This window comes from Ailuropoda melanoleuca, chromosome 9, assembly GCF_002007445.2.
Source record: "Ailuropoda melanoleuca isolate Jingjing chromosome 9, ASM200744v2, whole genome shotgun sequence".
NCBI classification, from domain to species: domain Eukaryota; kingdom Metazoa; phylum Chordata; class Mammalia; order Carnivora; family Ursidae; genus Ailuropoda; species Ailuropoda melanoleuca.
The window spans coordinates 47,366,168-47,383,276 of NC_048226.1; the positions used below are offsets into that span (position 1 = coordinate 47,366,168).

Consider the following 17,109-nt stretch of genomic DNA (forward strand, 5'->3'; position numbering starts at 1 on the left):
TCAAGGGATGAAGAAGTAAGACAAGTATGGTATATATATATAGCACAGAAGGGAAAACTGACAGACTCTTTTGGAGGGAGCTTGATGGGGGTTACTACAGCTGAAGATTCATTCACGGAAAAAGCGGTGTTCATGAAATGAGTTAATGTGCACCAGAAAGATAAGAAAGGGGCGATATTCCAGATGGAAGTTACAACAGGCATAAAAGTACAGAGGGAGGCTTGGGTACTTCAGGAATAGGAGCCAATTCACTACTGTGATTTGGCTGGAGGAGAAAGGAGCTATGAGTGACTGTGACAATCAGTGGCACCAGGGAAGAACCAAGCCACATTACTAAGGACCTTACAGGCCATACTAAGCAGTTTGGAGCTGATGGGAACCTATCAAATGCGTTAGAACAGGTGCCCAAGTAAGTAAATATTTTTGAAAGTTATCTTGATATTGTTGGGAACAGGGGTTTGTAGCCTAGGATGCATGAGTGCCTCAAAGTTTCCTAGGTGGCATTCCAGGTGTCTGGAGTCACTCTGACATTACATATAAAGTTCTGTGTATTGCACAATTGTTTACTTCCTCTGGGAGAGAGACCATGTACCAGTCTGCTCAAGCTGCCATAACACAATACCACAGACTGGATGGTTTAAAAATCAGAAATTTATTTTTGCACAGTTCTGGAGGCTTGAAGTCTATGATCATGGTGTCAGAAAATGTGGTTTATGGTAGAGCTCTCTTCCTTGCTTGTAGACAGCCACCTTCTTGCTGTGTCCTCACACGGCATTTCCTTGATGAGCGCACATGCAGAGAAAGAACAAGCCGCAGATATCTCCTCTTATAAGAACATTAATCCTATTGGATCAGCACCCCACCCTTATGACCTATTTTAACCTTATTTACTTCTTTAGACATCCCATCTCCAAATACAGCCACACTGAGGGTCAGGGCTTCAATATATAAATTTGGCTTGGGGGTGGCCACAAACAGTCATAACAAACCATAATTTTGATCAAATTTTCAGTGACCCAAAACCAAGACAATTTAACAATAATGGGTATGAAAATTAATTAAGTATTGGAGGTAGAGGGTGGATGGCTCAGTTGGTTAAGCATCAGACTTCGGCTCAGATCATGATCCCAGGGTCCCAGGATTGGGCCCCACATTGAGCTTCCCGCTCAGTGGGGAGCCTGCTCTCTCAAATGAATAAATACAATCTTCAAAAAAAAAAAAAAAGAATTGGAGGTAGAGAGTTAGAAAGTTAAAGGGGTACATAGAATGGACAGACCTTTTTTTTTTTTTAAGTATTATTAATTAAGATACTAACAGATTAAACAGGGTTTAAATGTGTAAGATGAGGCAGTCACTACTGTGGCCCACACAATACCTATTCTCTTGTACTTTCTTACTGTGGTAGATTGGGAAAAAATGACCACAGTTTCCTCCCATCCCTAAAAGCCTTGGGGATGTACCATCTTCCCATCAGAAAGTAGACTCTCTCTACCTCTTGAAACTTGGCTTAACCATGTGAACGGCTTTGGCTGATGGGACATTAGCAAATATAACAACAGATGCTTCAAAAGTTCTAGGGCATTGGGGCTTGCCTTCCTTTGCTCCTGGGAACTGCCAGACCACCATGGCAAGAAGGCCTACCCTCCTGAAGGACAAGAGGTCACATGGGAAGAGAAGAAGACCCAGCCATCCCAGCTGAGGTCCTAGACAAGAGCATGAGACCCAGTGTAGATTCTCAGCCTCAGCTGAACCATGTCAGAACTGGGCCAGTACCCCCAAAGAAGTGTGAAACATAATAATAATTATTATTTTAAACCACTAAGTTCTGAAGTAGCTTATTATACAGTGAAATTCAATTTATTAATACTTACCAGCAAAACCCCAGATGTATTTTGCTTGGTAATCAGCTACCAAAGATACCTTCCAATAGTGTATAGTTGTAAACCGTGTCTTAGTGATCTAGTTCCGGCCAGTGGGGTACACGCATGAATTACCGACTGACATCTAAAGAGTGAAGCAGTTTAAAGGGAGCTGACTTGATAGTCTGCATGATCCTTTGGCTCTTTGCTCTTCCTTCTCCTTACTTGCAGGAATAAAGAATAAATGCAGGAAGCATGTTGTAACTGGGAGTAGATGAGTCCCACAGTAAGGATGGTAGGACAGGAACACAGAAAGAGCTTGAGCCCTGGCAACATTTTTTAATTGCCCTAATGGTAGAAATTGCTTACCTCCAGACTTTTTGTTATGTGAGAAAAATAAAACCATTACTTTAATCTACTGGAGCAGATGAACTGAATACCAACCAGGGGGCCACTGCAGCCCTTCCAAAGAGCAGAATCTGTGGAGTGGAACCAATGCAAGTCAGATTTTGGTGTGTGGAAGAGTGAATAGAGGGTGTTAATAAACAGACCATAAATTTCCTTGGCTAGTGATTTTTGTCTGCAAAGGACAAAAAAATAGGGCAACATTAGAAGGGGACAGAGTAGTGCAAGCAGATTCTTTCTCTCTCCCTTTCTTTCTCCCTCCCTCCCTCCTTCCTTTGATTTCTTCTCTTTCTCTCTCTTTCTTCTTTCTTTCTTTCTTTCTTTCTTTCTTTCTTTCTTTCTTTCTTTCTTTCTTTCTTCTTTCTTTCTCTCTCTCTCTCTTTCTTTCTCTCTTTCTTTCTTTCTCTCTTTTCTTTCTTTCCTTCTTTCTTTTCTTTCTTTCTTTCTTTCTTTCTTTCTTTCTTTCTTTCTTTCTTTCTGGAATTTTTAGTTTGTTGGTAAGACAAACATATTTATAGCCTGCAGGGAAGAAGCTACTAGAGAGGGAGAGTTTGAAGATATAAGAAAAAGAAATAATTGATAGAACGAGGCCAGGCATAGGCAGGAAGGGATGGGATCAAGAACACAGGTGAAGGGATTAACCTTAAAGGGGAGCTGAATCTCTTCCTGAGAGTGTCAGTATTTCTACCTGGGAAGGGGAAGGTGCACTCAGATCTACATGGATGCACAGGAGAGATACAAAGGGCCTGACTGCCCTAATCTCCAGCTTTTTTTCTCTGATGTCTGATCTTGATTGGAGGTGTGTAAGAGATCAGGAAGGCAGAACTGGTGACTTCATTTGTGAGTATTAAATCATGGCAGGAATCCCAAGCCAGCTGCCATCAGCTTTGGAGAACATTCACTACTCTTAAATTCATACCTAGGTGATACAGTGCTACTTAATATTTCAAATATTGTGGATTAAAACAAAACAGAAAACACCTTGGGTCAAAGACTAATCATTCACCTACAGTTTCTAAAATTACCAATATGCCTCCAGAAGAGAAAGCCTTGTTCTTATGGCACAGCCTTATGCAGAGAATTTGAATACATTTAATTGTGATGATTTAAGATTCTTGACTCCTAAACTAACTCATATTTATGAAGTAGCTGCCCTGAAAAGAGGAGAATATTTTGCATAATTCGAAAAGAGAAAAATATGTTCAGAATGTATATACATTTTGTTTAGGAAATGAAATTCGAAATTAGAATGAGGCAAGGAGGGAAGATAATTGAGCTGACAACACCAGTAAAATTCCAGGATAAATCTTTGACAGTATGTTGGAGGGCTTCTCAAGAACTGTGTTGCTCAGCATTGGTAACTTCATTACTTAATATTAAAGTGCAAGTGAACATAACCTATGGAAAAGGTTTGCATGATATCTGTCAAAAATTTTACTAAGCAGATGAGGTAAATGAATACATCATTTACTCATGACAATATATTTTTTTTAGTAGTTGATTTTTATGAATGGCAATTTTTTTTCCTTTTCATTTGGATATCTGATATTTTGAAAAGACCAAAATTTAACATTCAAACAAATGTTTCTTTTGGATGCATCTCATATCTATTTTGTCCCATAACATGAATTTCAATGGTCTCTTTTTGCCTCTTTTCTCTATAGGAGGCAGTATGACATGGAAGATGTCAGCCTGAACTCTGAAACCAGATCTGGAACTTACCAGCTTCATAAATTTGATCCTCAGCTTTCTCACTTACAAAAGGGTGTTAATAACACAGATCTTCTAGGGTTGTTGTAAATATTCATGTGTTAACTGATTAAAAGTCCATAAAACTATGCCTGGTACAATGTAAGCACTCCAAAAAAAAAAAAAAATCAGCTCTCACTAAATTACAGAGATGATCTTTTAATGACTATTCCATTCAACAAACTTTCTGCATATGCTCAATATTTTATAATGTAAACCTCAGGAAAATATAGTGTAAGGTGCCATAACTAAATAGATTTTAATTTATCCTTTTTTTTTTTTTTTTTTTGAGAGAGAATGAGAGAAAGAGCATGGAAGCGGGGAGGGTCAGAGGAAGAAGCAAGATCCCCGCTGAGCAGGGAGCCCAATGTTGGGACTAGATGCTGGGACTCCAGAATCATGACCTGAAGGCAGTCGCTTAACCAGCTGAGCCACCCAGGCACCCCAATTTATCCTTTTTTTTGATATTCGATGAAGTCAGTTTTCAAAAGAGTAAAATACTTGTAACAAGGCATCAAAATCAAGTATATAATTAACTCCATCTTCTCTCTCTCTTTTTTCCTCTTTCCTTACTTTCTTCCTTTATTTATTCCTTTCTTCTCTTTTTTCATTGTCTCGCAAAATGGAAGATGTTTACTTACCAGTCCAAATAGGAAATATATTAGCTTCCTTTTCAGTTTTCTTAAAATTTGAATATCAATTGGAACCAAAACTGATAATGAAAACAAAACCAAACAACATAAAATCTATGTGAAAACTATGCAGAAGAAAAACAAGTATAATAATAAAACGATTATCTTAGCAAAGCTCAGTAATCTTAATGAATATTAAAAACAAAAGGAAATGGAGTTCAGTTGAATGATTATGTTTTACAGTCCCTAACACAATTGTTTATTTCCTTTCCTTCAGATTTCAAGTTAAATTTTCTTGTTCATTTCTTAGACTTGTTTTGCTTATAGGTAAGAAAACAGCTAGACAGTCTTTAAAGGAGGTCTAGAATCAGCATTTTCTTTTATGACCACTAGATGGCAGGTATAGGATTCTGAATACCTTTCAGAAGCTACGTATCAGCTATTCTTATTTGCAGCACTAGATGAGAAAACCGATTTGGTTCAAAGTAGGAAATTTTTGAAATTAGTCTCTTTTCTCTATTTCTCTCCCCGCCCCCATCTCCTACACATAGCCTTAAAAAAACTGGTAAAACTGGTAAAGGGGTATAAAGTTTCTAATAAGTCTTTTAGGTTCTGTCTACAGTTACACAGCCTTCTTGCATGTTTGTTTTCTTTATTGAAAAATTATAAAACTAAAATCTAACAACAAATCTATATTTAACTAGACATGTATTTTTATGTAAAAATGTTTGAGATTTTTTTTTTCTTTCTCCTTTGGGCATATACAACCTAAAATAGTGTGTTGTTTCTGTATAATCTTAATCTTTTTATTTTCTCTCAGTGGAAGTGGATCCCTGTTATGCAAGGGGCAGTTAGAGATTATATTATTACTTAGTAATTGATTTCCTTTTTTTTTTTTTGTCTTTATGACAGGAGGTAGTAGGAATGTAGGAAACTTAGATTCTTTTTCTTTTTGTCTCCACAGTTTTTATTAGAATTTTTTCCCCTTGTTTAAAATGAGGTCGAAACAATCGAATTTTCTGGTTTGAACACGTGTGCCTTTCCACTGAGGGGCCAAGGCCTTGGAAATGTAAAGGGCCAATCTTTGTCACAGAGGGGTTCATTGCAGAGAAGGGCGTGTTCTGCAAAGACAAACAAGTCCCACAGATAGTTGCCAAGGGCACGAAATACATCTTTGCATTACACCTTGAACTAGCATGTTCGTATCACTTCTTTTTTTATTGCATGCACCATAAATGACTGTAAACGTTTGCAAATCTTGCAGAGACCTTGACAATCAATACTTCAGTAGTAAATCTACAAAGAGAGGGGGTGGGAAAAAGAGATGCAGCCTAGCAGTTTGCTTTTTTTTGGCACAGGAACTGCACGTTGACACGGAGAATCATTTAGTGTTCGATTTTCATAGTGTCTCAGCCAGATCGGTAATACAAGAGGAGCAGTTTCAATTTAGACATTAAATCTGAAATCTTGGGTTTATTTATATTAACAGGTAAGTAGTCCGGAAGCATTCCTGTGGCCTTAACTTCAGCCTATCTCTCCCCCCCCCCCCCCCGCCCCTTGACTTGAGCATAAAATAAAGACTAATTTTTATCTGGATCAGTGTGTGACCAAGCAGGGTGCCTAGTCCTGGAGGCCATGCCTTTTCCCAACTGTTTTTAAGCACCTGATTCCCTAAAAGGGCCAGACAATGTTATGGACGTTGCTTTTGAGGATCTACACGGTGTTGGAAGTGGTGCTGCGGAAGGGATGCTAATCAGTCCCCGCTCCGTATTCAGTCTGCCTGTTCTACTGGTTTTGTTTGTTTTACCACGTTGAATTCCAGGCATTAAAGGTGGGTGTTCCGTGAAAAGTCCTGCAAATCAGATAACAGAGGAGGGTACCAAAGCCCTGAAATCGCAGTCACAATCCGCTACTGCTCCAAGCCCAAGGCGCAGACCTAGCTGGAGGCTAACTGTGCAGGGTCAGAGGAGATGAAATGACTGGGCATCCCCCTTCCCAGGGGCGGCAGCCAGCAGCTTTATACTCTGGCAATCTGTGTCCTTGCTTTGGGCTGGGCTAGGGAGCAAAAAGACTGTTCTTTCCTTAAAAGGGACCAGGACAGCGAGGTAGTAAGCGGCGGTGGGAGAAAAAGCGCGCGGCCCTGCACCCGAGGCCTGGAAGGCTTCAGGCAGTTCCCGCCTCCATCCCCACCCCCAGCCTTGCTGGCGTAGCCCTTCCCCCGCTCCCAGTCCTAGTGACCGGAATCCCGGCCTTCCCTTCTGATGCATAAAACATTCAGTGGCCTCCAGGGAGTTTTTGAAATTCTGGTTTAGGCTGCTTTACCCGTTGTTTCGCCCCTAGGGTCTAATACAACCCCAACGGTTGAGTCGGGGGACGCGTTTAGCGCCGCTCCAGACCCTTAATTTCACCTGAGTCCCCATGGCCACCTCCCGCCTTCGGTCCTTGACATTAGGAGGACCTTGGAGGGGATCTCTGGGCTTTGCCCAAATCCAAAAAGGACCGGCAGGTGGAGAACTGGATGAGTTTTTGATTTCTCCTTTTCTTTCTCTTTTTTCCTCCTGCGTGTAAACGCGCGTGAGGGTGATTGGTAATCCCCACTGATTACGCCCGCTGGTGCGGTGGCCGCTGCAGTGTGGGTGTGACGGCGATCGCGGAGGGTCTGGTGCTTGACCAGGTCAGAAGAGGTGGAGCGCCTCAGCAGGAAAAGGACAGTTCCGTTTGCGTCTTGTGATGGTTTTATGTACAGGGCCAGGGGCGTGGAGTTGCCCTTGGAAATGGGGTCCCTGAGTGCTTAAGTCTGGAAGACTTTTCCGCTCGAGGTTCCCCGCTCGTGCCAGCACCCTCCCCACCTCCTGCGAGCTCTGCCCATGGTCTCTGCTTTAATTAATAGTATCAGAACCGCTCCTGGGAAAAAGCGGACCTCTTATCAAGACGATCAGGTGCCGTTGGGAAGAAGGAAAAAAAAGTGTAAAAAAGATGATCAAAGCAGAAAGGAAAAGAACAGGCTAAATGAGACATTTAACAGAAAAGTGAAGTCAAGGGGTTTTGACTCTACATTTTCTGTTTAGTTTTAGGTTTAAAGAGTAGATATGACAAATACATATGTATATAGTTTCCCCTTAAACACTAAATATTGAAACAGAACTTTCTATCTTAATGAGAACCTTTCCCTAAAATTTTATCCTTATCTCTTCTTTCTTGTTGTGTTCCCCCCCACACCTCCCTGCTCAGTGCATTAAGGGACAACTCTCTGTAGAACACATTTTTCATTTTCAGCATCATAAACCCGCGCCATGAAGAATTGTAATAAATTAGTTTCAGAAAAAATATGTGACGCTCGAAAGCTTTGTCAGTTGGCATTGGTTGACCTAGTAAAAAATAACTGCAGATCCAACTCCTCATACTTTCCTTTAGTTCTTCATGTCCCTTTTCTGTTTGTTTGTTTGTTTGTTTAGTCACCCGAAACCACCCCCTCCTTGCCATGGGAGAAAGAGGTCTGGCGGTGTGACATAAACTCTTGGAGATTTTTCTAAATTAAACAAATGCAGTGATTCCTCTAGATAATAACTAAGTCTTCACAGAGTTTATACTTCCTTGATTGCAGTGTCATTTCTCTGATCGTTAGTCAAAATCCTTGTGGCGACAACATTCTCCAGCAAAGCTTCTTCATATTGTTTCAAAATAAGTTTGAACACAGAACACGTTGATGATCTTTTCCTGGTAGATCAGTGACTCTACCACGCATCGATGATGAATTGATCACCAAAACCGAGCCCATTGACACTGTAAATTGTTAACAGTGAAGTCAACTGAGACTCTTGGACTAAAATGTGGTTTCTCTGTTGGGAACAACACATGCCAGGTAGCATTAAAGCTTCTGTGAATGGGGATGGAAGATTTGTCTTCAGACCTTTAAAGTTTTATGGGAATTATATTTATATTTTGGCGTATAATATGACAACCTTCACTGTCTAAGGATCTGGAAATAGTTTTAAGGAGAATGTCCACAGGTGATCTTTAAACAACACACCTATGAAAGATCTGTTGATAAGCATAACCCGTTAATTGTTACTCTTCCGCCTCAACTCTCTGGACGTTTTCCTGGAGCCCACGTGGACAGAGGCCGCTTTCGTGGCTGGGTTTACAGACCGCGTGGGCAACAAGGACCCAAAGAATGTGTTTTGCTCAAGAAGGTCGATTTAAAGAAAATAGTATACGATTTCTCTCCTTTGTTCTGATTTCAAGAACGACCAACTACTTGTTTTTAAAAGCCTTTCAGCAAGAGATTGAGAAGGAGGAAACTGAGATAGTTTAGTAAGCCCGATCTAAAAATTAAAAGAAAAAATACCTAGCGCTTTGATCTCCCTGGCATTGTTATTACAGTCTTAAAATACCCGCCAACCCCTGGTCGGAAAAGAAAAACCTTACGGATTAAGTAACTATTTATCTCATGAGGATAATTACTTGTTTGACCTGAAGTCATTCATTCCCGAAACCACTAAGTTAAATTGTTGAGATGTTTTTGAAAGCTACAGCTTCTGGGCTATATTGCCTTGTTAACAAAAGCCTGATCCAGATGACCAGCGCGTCAGGAACCGGTCTGAGCATCGTTTCTTTAAGTTTAAAGCTTGAGAAGGCGCCTAGGGTATGGGAGGGAGAAAGAAAGCTTTCCATCAGATACATATGTAAAGAGGTACTTAATGACTGAAGCCACAGGTGGCTGGGTTGGCAGGGGAAGGGAAACTCGTCTACCACTTCTTCTCATAACACTCGGTGGTCACAGCATCAGGGAAGAAGTTAACCCCAGCGGCCAAGGTGCAGTTTAATGAAATGGTTGCGGCTTCCCCTAGTGGTGTGGCCGCAGCGCTGTCCCTAGGAACCGATTCAATTCCCTTTAATAATACTTCCGGCCCTTTTCTGGACCTCATTGGCTCGGAATTATTATCTGCCTTCTGGGGTCAGGAGGCTTTTCTCCACCAAGGCTCGTCCGAACGTACTGCCTCAGGGTTGACACCGCCCTAGATTAGGCGTGACCGGGGGAGGAGGACGGTGCCCGCATTGCGGGCAGCTCGTTGTCTCAGGCCGCCGGGCACGCAACCCGGCGGGGCTCCTCTGGTGCGGGAGCCGGGAGAGGGCTCCAAATGGTCAAGCCCCAGAGGGCCTCGCCCTGATGGTGGGAATTTAGGCATGTGGCGTGTGGCAGTTACCGCCTGGCGGCCTCGGGGAGGCCCTGGAGAGCCACTACGGTCAACAGGAGGCCGGGGTTTGGGACTCGCTGGCCCGCCCGCCGGTCGCCCTGGGGCCTTGGGAACAGGGAAATGAGCGCGCTGAGGCGGTGGCGGCCTCGCTGCTTTCAGTTTTCATTGAGGCTGCTGGTTACTGTTTAACATCCCCACCCACGTTTCAGTTTGTTTAGTAAATCGATCGTTCTGTGAGAGTCGGGCCGCTGCCTTGTCGCCATTGAGCAAAACTAATATTCTTCAGCATATGGTCAAAAGTCTTTGCTAGAGATCCAGACAAACAAACAAACAAACAAACAACAATATCCTTAAGCCTCCTCTCCCAGATCACCCAGCCCCACCCCCACCTCCCACCTCCGCGCTTTCAGCCAACTTCCCAAGCTCGGAAAAGTGCGGCACAGGACACCGCTGCTGGGGTGGGTGGGGGGAACCTGCTGCCGGGAGATGCGGCGGCCGCGGCGCAGCTGACTGCGACGCGGGAGCTCCGGGAGCGCCTCCGCGCAGGTAAGTTTCTCTGCCCGCGCCACGAGCCGGGGGCTGAGCCGGAGTCCACCGCTCCCGGCTGGTGTCGGGCAGGAGGAGTCCCGGTGCCCCTTGGGCTGCCGAGGGAGGGGCCCCTGCCCGGCCCCGAGGGGCTGAGCCTCAGGATTCCTGCGCCAGGCAGGGATGAAAGTAGATACCTCGAGGCCTCCCACAGCCTGCGGTGGAGCGAAGAAAGGGCTGCAGGAGAGGCAGTGGGGGGCATGCGCAGGCTGTTCACCCAGGAAAAGTAAAATAAAAGTTGGATTTGTTGGGGAGACAAAACTTTGGTGTCGTCGGTGGGTCACGTGGTTGCTAGGTTTTGGGGGGCTTCGGTGGAGTTTGTTTTGTTTTGTTTGTGGCCTGGGCAAGGCCATGGCATATGGTTATCTACGGGCCGCGGAGGTTTGTGGGGAGGTGCTTGGTCCTGGAGCATCACCCCAACGCCTTGCTCCAGGCTCAGCTTCTGTCGGTTCTCCCATAGAGAAATTCTGAGAGTGGGCATCTTCCTGTGACGCTGCTGGGAGATTATTTGAGAAGCAAACTATATATATATATAGATAGATAGATAGATAGATAGATAGATAGATAGATAAATATATAAAATTCTATTTAAACCATTTTAGCTTCCTTGGGAAAGAGATGTCCTTTGGAAGCTTGTTTGAACAATGCGACAGTTAAGCAATAATCATTCCATGTCTAAGGGGAATAAGCCAGCACCTGATAAGATCTTTGAATTGAATATATGTGCTTCCTCCTGATGTGCCTGTTTCTGAGGCTTGCCCAAAACAGAGTCAAAGGACCCCTCTCCAACATGCAGTCTTCAGTAAACTTTGATTTGACACCAAGGGCTAGAGGGTACAGAATGCAGAAGCTCTAAACCTAAGGAGATGTCCTGAAAGCTAACCACCTCATTGATAGCAATATTTCCTGTTTTTCTTTTGTTCCTTTTCCATTGGTTTTACATGTATCTTCTCTCTCTCCACAGACATTTATTCATCTTTAAAATATTCTTCCTCTCCTGCTATCACTACTTTTACATGATAATCCTGCTGTCCCCACCCTCTCGCCACACCCTCCTCTTTTCCTCTTCTGTGGACACATGAAGCCACCTGATCTATTTATTGTGTGTTTGAAGTCAGTGGCCAAGTGGAGTTGGCTCCTCCCTGGTTCCATTTGTAGGAGGGAGTAGAGGAGAGCGGTTAAGAGTGGTGGTGAGCTACCCATTTTTCTCTTTTCCAAATGGAGTAAAGGGGCACCTGGCTGGCTAAGTCCGTAGAAGATGTGACTCTTGATCTTGGGGTTCGTGAGTTTGAGCCCCATGTTGGGTGTGGAGATTACTTAAAAACAAAAGCGGAGCAGATATTGAGAGCCATTGTTCTCTTCTTTCCATTTCTCCTAAGCTCCATTTATGGCCTACAAATACGGAATTTTTCTCAACATGCTTTATGAAGGTAGCACAACACTTTTATAACATAATGTGTATTAAGTTCTCATAAGTGTTTTATTCTGCAGCTGTGATTCTATGCATATGAAACTGCACAAATTAATTTTGGGGATTGCTAAGATTTCTTTTAATACCCACATGAAAATAATTTTGTTTTTGAGTGCCCCATTTCTTTTAAAATTTTGTTATTTCTGTGAATTCCGAAAGCAAAAAAGCAACATGAATACTATAGTAAAATATAAAATGAATCCCCTTCCCTATTCCACTTCATATGTATAACCACCATTGATGGTTGGGTTTGTGTCCCTTCATGTGTGTAACCACAGGAATTTATCTTTCATTATTTCAAAAGATTGGATAATGGTTTGTATCATACCAATGTTCTGAAATTTATTTTTCATTTAATGTTTATCAAATATTTCTTTGTCAATATATGAAGGTTCGTTCTTTTTTTTTTTTTTTTTAATGTATCTACTACCCAAGGTAACAAGCCAATATCCCCCAGAATATTCACTTGGTCATAGGGTGACTCACTGCACCGGGGAGAGAAGCTGAGGGGGAAGTGAGGACTGAAACCTTGACCTTACAAATAGTGATATAGTGAATGTCTGTGTACATTATCTTTGCAACGAGATAGATTTATTCTGAGAAGAGAATTGCTGGCTCTAAGGGGATGTTCACTTTAAATTTGATAGATATTGCAAGGAACCTTCTTAAGTACCCACAGTGTACTTAATCCATGCTGTTGCCAACAGTGGATAATATTGATGTGTTTAAAGTGTTGCCAGTCTGATTGAAAAAGTGATTTCTCATTGTTGGAGTTTTATAATTTAGAAATTATATAAACCAGTTTTGGAACATCTGACTTAGAGAGCTTGAGAATTTTGTTTTAAAAATATAGTAAAGTAGAGGGGCGCCTAGGTGGCTCACTTGGTTAAGCCTCGACTCTTGATTTCCGCTTAGGTCATGATCTCAGGGTTGTGAGACTGAGTCCCATGTTGGCCTCTGCGCGGGGTGTGGAGCCTGTTTACAATTCTTTCTCCCACTCCCTCTGCCCCTCCCCCCCGCTTGCATGCACGCTGTCTCTCGAATGAATGAATAAATAAATAAGTAGAAAGGGAATTACATGCATTTCAAAGTACCATCTCTGGGACACCTGCGTGGCTCAGTCAGTTAAGTGGCTGCCTTCGGCTCAGGTCATGATCCCAGGACTGGGATCCAGTCCCACACTGGGCTCCTTGCTCTGTGTGGGGGGGTCTGCTTCTCCCTCTGCCTGCTTTGTCTGCTCTTCCTGCTGCTCCCCCTGCTTGTGCTCTCTCTCTGACAAATAAATAAATAAAATCTTTTAAAAAAATACCATCTCATTTTGAGCTTGTAAAGGAGGCTGTTGCATTAATTATTATCTATCTATTTACTAAATGGCTAGAGGTACTGGTACATGATAAGTGAGAATTTCTATGTTACAAACGTGTGTGTCTAGTAGTTGCTGTTTGATTTTTGGCTCTTGACTAGATGTTTGCCACCTTCATAAAAGAGGATTCACACTCTTGGGAATGAATTCACAATTTTAAATAAGGTACCATAGCTTTGGATCCTTAAGTTATAGATGTATATCTATACATCTATATGTATACATATGTATACAATGATACCTTGTGCAGAATCGCTTCCCTTCACCCTCCACATAGGAACTGTCACCTATCGCTAGTAATGGTCTCAAACACAGACACAAGGAATGCTTCAATTATGGCTTACTCTTATAGCTGGACAACCTATTTAGGAATATTAATTTTATATATACATATGTGTGTGTATATATATATATATTTAGCTAATACTGAATTCTTAATATATGCTATGAACTATTGTAAGCTATTTACATGCGTTTTTTTCTTTTGGATTCTTTAAACAAATTTCTACAGTTCATATAATATTCTCCCCATTTTTAGATGGGAAAAATGAAGCATAGAGAAATTTAAAACCTCTACTGAAGTTACACATCTACAGGTGGTAAAACTGGAGAGTGAAACCCAGGCACCACGGCTCTAGGGCATGAGTATAACCATGGCTGCTCTACGTGGTGACCTGGTGGCTCACTGCAAAAGGGTGATCAATTGAGGGGGAGGTGATCCCCCACCCCCAGTCCAAGCTATGTTCCCTTGCTTTTGTCTGAATGTTCCCTGGGGAAGGCACTTTTCTTGGTCACAAAATGTCTGTAAGAGCTCACAGCACCCCTGCTTCTGATGTATCGGGAGCCGTATACACACACACACACACACACACACACACACACACACACGTGCTTATGTAAGCAAGCACCTTTGTAACTCAGTACTATCTTGTCTATTCATTATGGGTACACCTTCAAGAACAGATCAGCCTTATTGCCTGTACTTCCTAACTTATACTTAATACATATATAATACATGATATTAGAATAATACATATATTTAATACATGATCTGTGCATGGGAAAATTAGCGTATAGTTTCTGATGTGTTGCTGTGAAAACCATTGGTTTTATCAAGATGGTTTTCTGAAAAATGCATAAGGAGTTCATTTTTTTTCTTTTTTTGTGATTTTTCTTAACATTTTGAAAGACATGAAGGTCTTTGAGGATGACCAACTCACGGCATATAAGCCAAGAAAGAAGGCTTTATTGTCCCATAGAGACATGTATATCCCTGCCCAACCATTTACTAAAAAGGGAGCAGGGGTAAAGGGCTTGGGCAAGTCCACCCTTCATTTTTGAAGTGTATGAAATTATAATACGTATCTCATAGAATTGGTATGCTGAATATATATGGTAATACATGAAAACATTAGAACAATGATTTGGCGTACATTAAGTACCCAGTATGTAATCTGTGTTTCTCCTGTTGTTTTGATAGAATGAGATAATGCATCTAAAACACTACTTGATTTATAGTAAGTTGTTAATAAGTGTCACCTGTTTTTATTGACCCTCTCTCTAGAGAAATTATATTTACATACACACAAACAAATTACATACGTCTTCAAGAGTTTATGGAGCCCTAGAGACCTGGCTAAGCCCTCTAATGGGCTTCAGAGATACGATGATGAATTAGATAGACATAGCTCCTGACTTCATGGTGCTTTTTAGCTAAGCAGTGTACAAGGATTGCCCTGAGTGTGTTCAATGGTTAGAACATAGGCTTTGGATCATTTGGGCATGAATCTCAGCCTTGCTCTCTGCCCTCTGTGTATCCCTGAGTAAGTTATTGTTTTTTGCCTGAGTTTAAAAACTTGTAAAATGAGAATAATAGTCATTACTCACAAAGTATATGTTCATTAAGTCTTGTGTTATTTATATCAAGCATTTTATTTGTTGAATGTTTGATACTTTCTATATACTCTGTTTCAATATAGAAGAATCACATTTATCTGTGATAGCAAAAAGTCAACATAAATATCTAGGTGGTGCATCCCCATCTCATTTAAAGTATTGGCTAATGACATCATCTGAGCCCAGTAATTTAGGGTTTTTTTAATATTTTGAATCTTTGACTATTGTTCCTCTAGGTCACATACTGTGTTGTGTTTTGTTTGTGCTCTTAGCTTACTTAAGATTATGACATCTGTCCCACTATTTGTTTGGTTTTTTTGAGCTTTCTTGTTTCACACATCATGTCTATAAGTTGCACATAAAGTTGATATATATTAATTTAGCAGGAATTAGGTTATATACACTGTACTAGGTGCCTAGAATACAAATATAGATAGTGTCCCTGCCCTCAAACACAAATAATTTACTTAGAAGACAAATACATACAATGATTTATAATGTAAGGGGATGACTATTCTATTAGTATAATACATAGAAATACCCTGGAAAATGGAAACACAAAGGATACATTTGGCTTGAGTAGCCTAGAGAGGAGTTAGTGATTTTCTGATTAAAAGTTGTTGAATAGGGATCTTTCCTACATCCGAAAGAAATTTGGGGCAGAGGAAGTACAATTTAAGTAGGTGGTATAGCAAGAGATGATGTGGAGAAGGAACACTGGGCCAGATTGTGACTGGATGCCAAAGACTGAGCCATGTCCTCTAGGCAATGGGGAGACACCGAAAGTCTACAAATAGGTTGGATTATGAAAGTTCTCCTTTTTTTCCCTCAATAGCATTTGAGTCAGATTGTTAGGAGGGGAGATAGGGAGAATATTGTTTCCCTATTTTGGGCAAATATTCAGCAAAATAGTTAGTACTTCTAACCCGAATTTTCTAACAACCAACTGTTCTCCTTTCCTAATCTTACCAGCCTTCTGTCAGTTTCCCAGAGAGCAGGTAGACAGATGTAGAGAAGATTGATTAGATCATTTTTGTTTGTTTGTTTGTTTTTGTTTTTTCCCCCCTCCATTTAAAACAATATGTTAACTTCTTAATGTCCTTAGCATAAAGTGCCAGGGAATTGGTCCGTGATTTCCATTTAAACTTCATCTTTCTTTTCTTGAGATCCTTTACTTTAGTCTTCAGCTGGAATAAATCCCATAGTTCCTCAAATGCACCCTGCTGTGTGCCTTCAAAGTATTGTTTCTGTTCCTCTGGACACACTTAGCCACCGTCACCATCATTTTCCCCTCCATCACTCTAGCCAACTTCACTTATCTTGCAGGTCTTTGCTCAAAAAAACAAAACAAAACAAAACAACACCTTTGAAATCTTTCCTGACTCCTGATCCAATATATCAGTTCCTTGTGTCTTGTTCCTTCCCTGACATGACAGTTACCAATTTCATCACACATTGTGATTGGATGTTTGATGATCATTCTTCCAGGCTGATTCGTGGGCCTTTGAGCGTAGGAACTGTGTTGTTCTTGCCCGCTTCTTTCGTTGGGCATTTAGCTGAAGCTTAATGAAAATATGTTCACTGAATGAAACAACTATAATAGAGAAGGAAGGTGAAATACCAACAATGGGAATAAAATGCTTGTTAAAAACTTAATTTTCAAGCACTATATTCTCTATTGGGGGTTTAGCAATGACTGGAAATGATTCTTTCCTGAGGTTTTCATGTGTGGTTGGGGATATGAATAAAAAAACTATTACTGTAGTAAGTGCTAATGTTGAGTACTGGAGGAGTATAGAAACCTACAAGAAGGCCTGCTAACTTTTCCTGGAGTAGATTACACAAGAGATGACATATGAATTCTTTATTTTTAAGTCAAGAGGGATATAATTTATTGATACTGAGATATAATTACATTGAGATAATTATATTGAGATAGAATTTACATGGT

At 41.2% G+C, this 17,109-nt stretch overlaps 1 protein-coding gene across 3 annotated transcripts in view; it reads left to right on the plus strand.

The window, feature by feature from the left end:
• The first annotated feature begins 10,135 nt into the window (after positions 1-10,135).
• The window catches only part of HNF4G (hepatocyte nuclear factor 4 gamma), a 121,650-nt gene continuing 114,676 nt past the window's right edge, over positions 10,136-17,109 (plus strand). For 2 of the 3 annotated variants that reach the window (XM_034668863.1, XM_034668864.1), the window contains exon 1: positions 10,263-10,389. The gene's annotated coding sequence lies outside the window, so the exon portion shown is untranslated. Of the gene's footprint in view, positions 10,390-17,109 lie in introns of all 3 variants that reach the window. The other variant, XM_034668865.1, reaches the window with a different exon arrangement.